Source organism: Sinocyclocheilus rhinocerous, unplaced genomic scaffold (genome assembly GCF_001515625.1).
Source record: "Sinocyclocheilus rhinocerous isolate Xijiao unplaced genomic scaffold, SAMN03320098_v1.1 scaffold142, whole genome shotgun sequence".
Classification (NCBI taxonomy): domain Eukaryota; kingdom Metazoa; phylum Chordata; class Actinopteri; order Cypriniformes; family Cyprinidae; genus Sinocyclocheilus; species Sinocyclocheilus rhinocerous.
Genome location: NW_015644380.1, coordinates 136,741 through 146,263, shown reverse-complemented (window position 1 = coordinate 146,263; position 9,523 = coordinate 136,741). Strand labels below are relative to the sequence as shown.

General features: G+C 35.2%; 1 protein-coding gene across 1 annotated transcript in view; it reads left to right on the top strand.

Moving 5' to 3' along the window:
* LOC107758278 (contactin-associated protein-like 2) overlaps nucleotides 1-9,523 on the top strand; it is a gene marked incomplete at its 3' end in the record, with an annotated part of 190,952 nt that overhangs the window by 70,253 nt on the left and 111,176 nt on the right. The window lies entirely within an intron of this gene.

Genomic DNA, 9,523 nt, shown 5'->3' with positions numbered 1-9,523 from the left:
CATACAGTTACACACCTCACACACACACACACACACACACACACACATATATATATATATATATATATATATATGTATAATAACATTCCTATTATATAACATAATAATAATGATAATAATTGTATTTTTCAACAACATAAACATGTCCTTATACATGAAAATGAATAGCTGCTGTCATAAAATTATTATTATTATTAATAATAATAATAATAATAATATCATTTATATCCCTGGACCTCAGTTTGAAAACCCTTTCTTTTACCACTTTATGCAGCAATCCAGCTAAATGGTTAACTAAATGGTTAACATGCTTTTTTCCTGTGACTGTAGTAGTCAGTCTCCTTATTGCTCATGCACATGGTTTTGTGTTTAATATATTATTAACAAATTTTGAAGGGTAAACAAAATGTGGACACAATTTGTATTTGCTGTAATTCATGTCTTACTGTTATGTCTTGCATTTAAAAGACAAAACAAATAGAACCATTAAATCTCCATAAATCTGCAGAAATGGGTTAAACTACCAATTAAAACACCTGCAACTTCTAAACGCTGGAAGATCATCTGTTGTAATGACTCATGCTGCTGTGACTCTCTTTAATTGTCATATAACAAACCAAGCTGTCATTGCTTCAGACTGGATTTTCCATCTCACTGGAATTGGCTGTCCTTTCCCTTCTTCCATGTTCTCATTCCTCTTTTCTTCTTTAATGGCTTCTATCTCTTTGTGTAGAGCGATGTGGTGTTTTGCTGGCAGTTGAGCTGAGAGCAGGCAGTTGAGCTGAAAGATGGTGCGTCATCCGTTAAAGGCATTGGTGAAATACATCTGTGATTAATTCTCATACTTCTGTGCTTTACACAGCAGGAGCTGATAAGGTAGCTATTGTTTGACCCTTTAGTGCTGGGAATTTCTGTTTTATTACCCGTGAGCTGTTGCATTACAAAGTTCCACGACTTGAATTCTCCATTTCTCACTTATTATTAATGGCACAACAAAAGTTCAAAATGGCCCTTCTATGGGCACATAAATTAATCTCGTATGGCCTGTCGGAGACATTCGCACATTGGCGGTGACCGAATTGTGTCGCAGTGACTCTGTGTTCGTGTGCACAAAATCAATGCAGTGAACAAAAGGAATTCTAAATGGACAGCGGATGACAGAACAGCGAATAAACCCGCCTGAAAAAAAAAGACAGATAATTGTGTCTCCTGGCCTCCCGAGTGAATACTTGACCTGAGATACAGGGGGCTGTGACAGATGCTCATGGGAGATTGCAAATCAGCTCTCACTGTTTACAAAGAGAAATTGGCACATTATGCAAATAGCTGTATTATATTGCCTCGGCATCTTTTAATTTTACGAAGTGGTTCGACGATTAACTTAATGAGAATATTCATTGAGACTCTACAAGGACGGTGATTTGAAAGCACTGTGCCAAGTTCAGGAGAAGTTCAGTCATGTGATGTGATACAAACTCTCTGATCAGTATGCTCAAGTAATCCTCTGGCTTGTGTCTTAACATCTTATCGACTGTAAATAGAGCAGAAAAGAGATTCTGAGACTTTTCCATCCTCTGTAAGGTCTTCTGACCTCTAGAGAAATGCGTTCAGCAACTTGCTGAAGTAATCAAACAAATAAGAGTAGTTTTTGTGGTTATTTTGGCCTTTTTATTTGTATACATTTTTATGTTATTATGTCATGTTTTTTTTTTTTTTTATTCAAATCCATGGATGGTGTTAATGGTAGACTTCCAGAGCTTAATTCCCCAATTTTTTTTTTTTTTAGTGCATTAGCTTTACCACATTTTCATGCGTGATAATTTTTTGTCCCTAACAGACCATTCAGAGCTTCAAATCATTCCAGATGTAGTTTGGCAAGCCAGACATTTTAATACTGGCATAAAATCCGAGACATATTGCTGTTTATTTTGGCGTGTAAACTCATTTAAATTATGGAGGAGCATTTCGTTCTGCAGATATTAGCAGAAGCTGTTATTCTGTGGTTTGTAGTCAGAGTTTCTCTTTATTCAGATACGATGTAATAATCACTGAATATTTCAGAGACGTAACTCTGAGAACAAAGTTGTGCTAGAAGAATTTGCAGACAAAGTATAGACTGTTCTTTTCTTGTTTTTGCAGCTTTTGATGTCATGAACCTTGCAAAATTTGCATCAACAGTTTTTCTCAGAAGTGTTTGTTTTTTCAGTTTGTTAGCTTTTAAACAGAAAGTTTTAGTGCGTATAAAGTAATCAGTAAGCCAAAGAGTATTTATTTATTTATTTAGTATTATACATTTATTAATAAATAAAATAAAAAATAATATTCATTTATTTATCATTATTATTATTTATTATATTTATATAGACAATTATAATATTATATATTTTAATTCCAATATATGTATTTATAAATAAATAAAATCAACAACAACAACAAAAATATGAATAATGTATTTGTTTATTTTATAAATATATTTTTTATTATTATAGTCATTTGTTTTATTGTTTCTTAATTAATTTCTTTTATTTATAGACTTTTGCCTTTTGAGTCTAAAGTTAATGGGACCTTCTCAGTTTTAACTCCAGAATTATCGAAAGATCAATTTATTAAAACAACTCCTAATAGATGTAATGTTTCAAATGCTATTTCTTCAGGGTTTTCTTTGACTTCATAGCAAAGTGGCAGGTGGACAGGAAAGTAGAGAGGGGGATGAGAAATGACCCAGTAGAGAGAGGAAAAAACAAATGGGAATGACTCCAGCACACACTAACAGTGTGCTTTCACATTCTAAATCCTAACAAAATTAAGAAAAGTTTGCCAGAAAAGTTAAACTTTAAAAGTTCAATTAGGATGAGGCTAACATACAACCTCCACATGCCCCGTTGATATACAAATTATTTATTATGCAGGCCCGCAGCCCACACCGTGTGTCTGGTTTCTAAGTTGGAAGTTTTATGTCTTTAATAAGAGCAGCACAACGGCACCTATTGTCATTAGAGGTGAAATTAGGCAGAGCGGGCATTGTTTTGGAAAGGGAACGTAATTTATGCAGCTTGCCAAAGGGAAGTAAGTTTAATTCCTCCGGGCTAATGAGCTATAAATCAGTCTCTGCGGGCTGTCGGAGTATTATCAGTACACCATCTCTCGCCACACCTCCCTCTGATCAACTCTCTGCCTCTCCACACTCTGAAATCTCACCTGGTCAATGGAACAAATGGTAACATACGTCCTTCACGTGCATTTGTGTGTCTATACAATAAAAACCACCTATTTTTGCATGCCGATTCACTACAACCCCGAGCAGTTTAGATTAGTGTCCCGATCAACGCCAGACGCTCAACTTTCTGTCAAGGCTTGGGGGAAAAGCAAATTGATTGCATGTTTAAACTGTCAAATACGAGCGATTTATCTTCCTTTCTCAATCACCTCAGGAAGTGCAGGTAGGTTCGCTTGGTCACAATGCCCACTTTTGTCAGGCAAATGAATTCACCTCCCCTGCAAATGCACAATGAATCGTTGTCCAAGTTGTCGCTTTGTGTTGTGCAGCTAATTGGCTGAGTCAACACTTGATTAAAGGAACTCTTCTCTTTTTCAATCTCTCCTCTTTTGTCATTCACACAGAAGCAAATGTGATCACCGGGTGATCACTGACCCCATGGAATGTGTTGTTGTTGGAATAATTAGTGTGCCCTAGATCCGATGTCTTACTAAATTGTAGCTCTGATGAATCAGTCATGAAATGGCAAGCAGGTTTCTGTATACAGATGGAGAGGTTATGCATCATTTGTTAGGTATAATTTGATCATTTGTTAAATTCCAAAGTGCATATTGTTAGTTGTTGAATTACAGATGCATCAATCATAACACTGCAAATTTGTTTTATGTATCGTGGAGAATAGGCCAATTTTCCTCTTGAGAAGATTCCTTCCTCAGGCCATCAGGATGCTTAAAGAGACTGTTTAGCAGAAAGAAAATTTTGTTAAAGAGTTTATTTATTTGGAATGTCATTCCATGGCTTTCTTTCTTCTGTGGAATATGAAGGTACAGATTTCCAATCACTGGTTTTGATTCAAATCTGATTTTGGTTTGATTCATTTGATTGATTTGGTCCTTTATTTATGTATCCAAAAGAACTGACTCAGAAGAGTTTGTTCATGAATCAAACCTTTATATTTTTGATTCATTAAAAAGACTCTGGTTATAATAGTCATGTGTTTCTGAATCAAACTGCTTTAGTTGTGCTGTATATTTTTGAATCGCTAAAAAGAATCGACTCAAAATAGTCATGTGTTTCCGAATCAAACTACTGTGGTTGTGCTGTATGTTTTTTTATTTACTAAAAAGAATAGGCTCATAAAAGTAATGTAATTGTGAAACAAACTATTTTGGGTGTGCTGTATATTTCTGGGGAAAAAAAGATGAAGAAAGAAATTTATTTATTTTAGTAATTTGTTTTGAATTGAATTAGGCTGTTTTCATATGTCTGTGTGTTTTGATACTTACTAGTTATTTATTTATGGTACTCATACACTATATTTATATTTATCTTGCAAACCCAGGTCAAATGTGGTGAAGGAAAACACTGGAATAGGGTAAGAATCAATAGCAATATTATTCAAATTAATTGGAAAATCATTTTTATTTTATTTTATTTTTATTGTAAATGCATTGCTTAAATATATATACATTTTATAATAAACCATTGCACAGCCGTCTGGGAGGCTGGTAAAAAAGAAAATCCCTGCCTTTGTATACATGTATGAAAATTAAAGCTTTAGACTTGAATGTTGACATACTGCATCGGTAAAGAGCTGCAATTTCTGTCATCTAATGTTCCCTCATTATTCTGGAAGATAATTCCCACCTACACAATGCTAAACAAATTAAAGAGTAGCTGAATGAATTCCCAGATTAAGTTAAATGCTTTGTTTTCCCAGTCACCAGTTTTAAACATCAGTGGAGCTTTCATGGAAACACAAGGAAGATATTCTGAAGATGAAGGGTTTGTCCTACTCCTTGATTTTAATATATAGCTTGCCGTTTCCATAATTTTTTTCCACCCCCTGTAGGTAAGCATATCCCTAAAAAAAAGCAAGCACTGTTGAGAATGTGTTTATGAACTGCAGAGGTTTCATAAATCCATCCGTCATGATAGACAGCTGGAAGTGAAGAGTGCAGATTTAATTTGATGGTTGACTGCCCCCCTTTAAACTCTCAAAGAATTATTCCTATAGAACCCTTCAATTTACGCCACCCAAATGAATAAATAAATGAAAAAATATAAATATATAATAATAATATTATATAATAATAATAAAATATATATATTTTAAATAAATGCTAAATAAAATCACTATTTACAAACAACTACCTTTCAAAAACGAATTTCCGTTAAAGCAAAAGGAACAGTTCAATCAAAGAACATTTCTGTGATCATTTACCCCTCAATCCACTACAAACCTGTGTGATTTTCTTTGCTCTGTGGAACACAAATTGAGATGTTTTGCAGAATGTCCGAGCTGCTCTTTTCCATACAATGAACATGAATAGGATTGTGTGGATAAGTCCAAATATGACAAAAAAGCACTATAAAAGCATCATGTTTTATGAAGCCATATCATAGCTTTTTTTTTGCAGGGAAATAGATCTTGTTTTAAATCTTGCTTGAAAGTCCTTGTAACAGAGAAAGATTCACTCAACTTCAAATAATGCCATTTTCATGCTGCTTGACCACTCGATTGAAAACGTCTCATTTCAGCACCATGGACAGGTCCTCTAATGTATATTAATGTTGCTTTTACAACACTGCATGACTATCGTCTGTAACTTTTAACCTGTGTGGGTATCCTTCTTAATGTAATATTCTGCTGTCCCTCCGGCTGGAAATGTTTAAACGTCATTTCTTTGCTTTTTTATGCATCTGATGTTGTAGCACACAACATTTCACTCTATTGCACACTATTTTTATCCTGAGCGTGAGCACTTCCATCTTCTTTGAGCTGTATATTGTAATTTTTCCACAAAAATTCGCTGTGAGCTATATTTTGACAGATCATAGGAAGCCATTACCATGTAGGGTGGCTACACTCTTCATGTAAAAGAACGTTGGGTAAAATTGAACGTGACATGAAAGCGGCACGGTCACCCTCCTGCGGTATCCAAACCAAAAACATCAAGAGAAATGCGTGCAAACTAAGTTTATTTTGATCAATGTTTAATTGCTGAAGGTAATTAAACCGAAGGTAGATATTTGATGGAGTTAAATCTTTTAACCGCAAGGGCGATGTTCTCATAATTCAGTAAATCATACGAAATTGAGGTCTGAATATGAACATATGCCTTATGAATATCTAAATGGTCTCCCCCCTTAGTCATTCAGATGTATAGGTGGTTCCTCCAGAGTCATTCAGCTCTGCAATTTCATGTAGGTCGTGTTTAGCACCACCGGCGAGGCAGGCGTAGAGAGTTCATGTCCTTTTGTACATTATTTCTGAGTGGAGTTAGACAAGAGGCCAGCTCCCTGAGCTCTCTGTGCCCGGGGCTGTTGAGTGCTCTGGGATCCTGTTTATGGAGCAGGGCAGGAGGAGGTGAGGTCACCTGCTTGGCAGCTCGTCCGTTTGCGAGCCTGGTGACGAGGCTCTGATTTGGCTTGGCATCTGTGGCAGATTTGCCGAGCAGGTGAAGGAGAGACTTGAATTCGGCTGCAAACTGCTTCTGGCAGGAGGTTGGCAGGGCATGTCAGCCAAGTACTCTCAGGTTCTTTCATGCACATATGTGGGTCTGTGTATATGCGTGATGAAAATATCACCATCCCTGTCGATGTATCCTGAAAATAACGAGCATACGATTCTCCTCATGTAACTCCAGAACTAACATGAAATCCGGTATTTGTTTTCTTGCATCATCATTCAGAGCATGTACATCTAGATGATTTGCGAGAACAGAACTCACTGTGGGGAGGACTTAATGATGCAGAATCTCTTTAAAGAGCTTGGCGCTTTATTAGCGGACCTGCTGTCAAGGAGTTGGATCTTACGGAGTTGGATCAGGCCGTACACATAAACATTTGCACAGTTATTGCATCATTCTTATCACTCAGAAGGAGCACAGGATTGCCCGAAGGCCATGCCAAATCCTAGTTTAAGCAAAAATCGTTTGCGCTGCGACTTGTTGCATTATATTGGCCGAATAAATCTTGTCTGTTGTGCAAATACAGTATTGTAGATCAAGTTTTTATTGCTTGCAAAGGATAAACAAACACTACTTAAAGGAGTAGTTCACCCAAAAATGAAAATTTGTTGCTAATGTATTCACCCTCCTCACATCCAAGATGTGAGTTTGTTTCTTCATCCAAACAGATTTGGAGAAATTTAGTATTACATCACTTGCTCACCAATGGATCCTCTGTAGTGAATGGGTGCCATCAGAATGAGAGTCCAAACAGCTGATAAAAACATTACAATAATTCAAAACATGACTTTAGTCCATCAATTAACATCGTGTGAAGCAAAAAGATGTGTTTATAGTAAATCCATCAAGTCATGTTTAACTTTAAACTGTCGCTTTCTGCCAAAATACCAGTCCATAATCCGTAATAATGCTTCCTCTAGTGAAAATGTGTTTCTCTGTTTCATTCTCTGTTGTACTCTCTCATATCAAAATCCACCAACATATTTGTTTAGAACATTTTTAGAATATTTGGACTGTAAATAGTGCTTGATCTGTGCAAAATTTACTCTATTGATTCAACTTTTTTCCCCCAAAGAAAGCAATATTATAGATAGAAGTTGTGTCAATCACTTGTTGGATTATTGTGATGTTTTTTTCAGCTGTTTGGACTCTCATTCTGACGGCAACCATTTACTACAGAGGATCCATTGTTGAGCAAGTGATGTAATGCTAAATTTCTCCAAATCTGTTCCGATGAAGAAACTCATCTACATCTTGGATGACCTGAGGATGAGTAAATATTCAGTAACATTTCATTTACTATTCCTTTAATGAGAAGATTTTTGGGTGTAATTTTTAATTTGCAGAGTTAAAATGTTTTTAAAGACAGTCAACTTCTGAAACCAAAGGTCAGGAAGAAGTCTTGAGAAGGGGCAAAAGAAAAAGCAATGGACTCAGAAATGTGAGTGTGAGAAATAAAGAGCTCAATGGTATTATGAGGCTGATGTTAAGGACTAAAGGGAAACGTCTGTGGGTGTTAACATTGCACAGTGCGATGCAGGAAAATGTCTTTGAAGTCTTGAAAGAATGCCGTAATTTGCTGGTAATTTCCACTACAATCACTGCCGCGTAAGTACAGGTTTAAAATTCTTCACCTCTACCTTTACTTGACATCAACTTCTTCCTAATCAATCCATTTTAGCTCTGTCTAATTATACTTCAATGAATCCCCCATCCAGTGACGTGCACATACATTTTAAGGGGCAGGGGCTCAAGTGGAAAAAAGGGCACTTCTCATATTTATTTAAAAAAAAATTCTAAACAAATGTTAAATATATTAGGGATGTGCAATATTGTATATATCTCAATATTTTCTGAGATTTTATCGATAACAATAATTAGACTATATTTTGCTGAGTGTGTTATTGTGCTGATAACTTAAGGACTACCGTGGACAGCTGACTCCTAAAGTTTTTGATATTCTGCATATTCTGTGTGGTGATTAGTTCACAGCAGTGATAGAAATTAATCTTTTCCAATAAGTTTAAATTGATTTTTACCTTTTATGAGCATTTTTACCTTTAAGCCTTTTTTACTAAAAGTGTGCATCATCTTTTCAGTCAAATTCTTAAATTGAATCAATCAATTAGAATAATAAATCATTTGGGCTGTTACCAGTCCAAAATCAGTATTGACAAAATTAATCTTTGCAATGCAGTGCAATGACTGTGGCAACTTTAACATTGAAAGGACATTATGGCAAAGTTATTGCTTTCTTTATTCAAACAGGATTTTTTTTCATGAATATATGGTTGACCTGAAGAATGAAAGCTGTATCATACTCTTGGAAAATTATGAGCTATATCACCGCTTATCAATACTAGGGGTGTGACAATACACTTAGCTCACGAGATGAGACAAAATACAGATACTTGGTTCACTAGAACGTGACAATATTTCAATACTATTTGTAAGAAATTTTCAATGACAAAATATTTGTCTTTTAAATATTTATTACAAAAAGTAAAAAAATGCAGTTGTATTTAGAAATATTTTAACTAATCTAGGGCTGTAACTAATGATTATTTTGGTAATCAACTGACAACTGAGTAATCTGATATTTTTTAGTAACAAACATACCTAAGTGAAAACCAGGCTTTAGTATGACTATTTATATATAAACTAACGATGAGGCAATAATAATTGGCTCAAATAAAATAGCAAAACCAAGAAATTACATGATTGTATTGAACAACACTGTTAAAATACATAATGTAATATGCCTATACATCATATGAACATAACCAACTTAAGTACATTATGTATTAAAACAAACCTGCAGAGGGCGCCAACG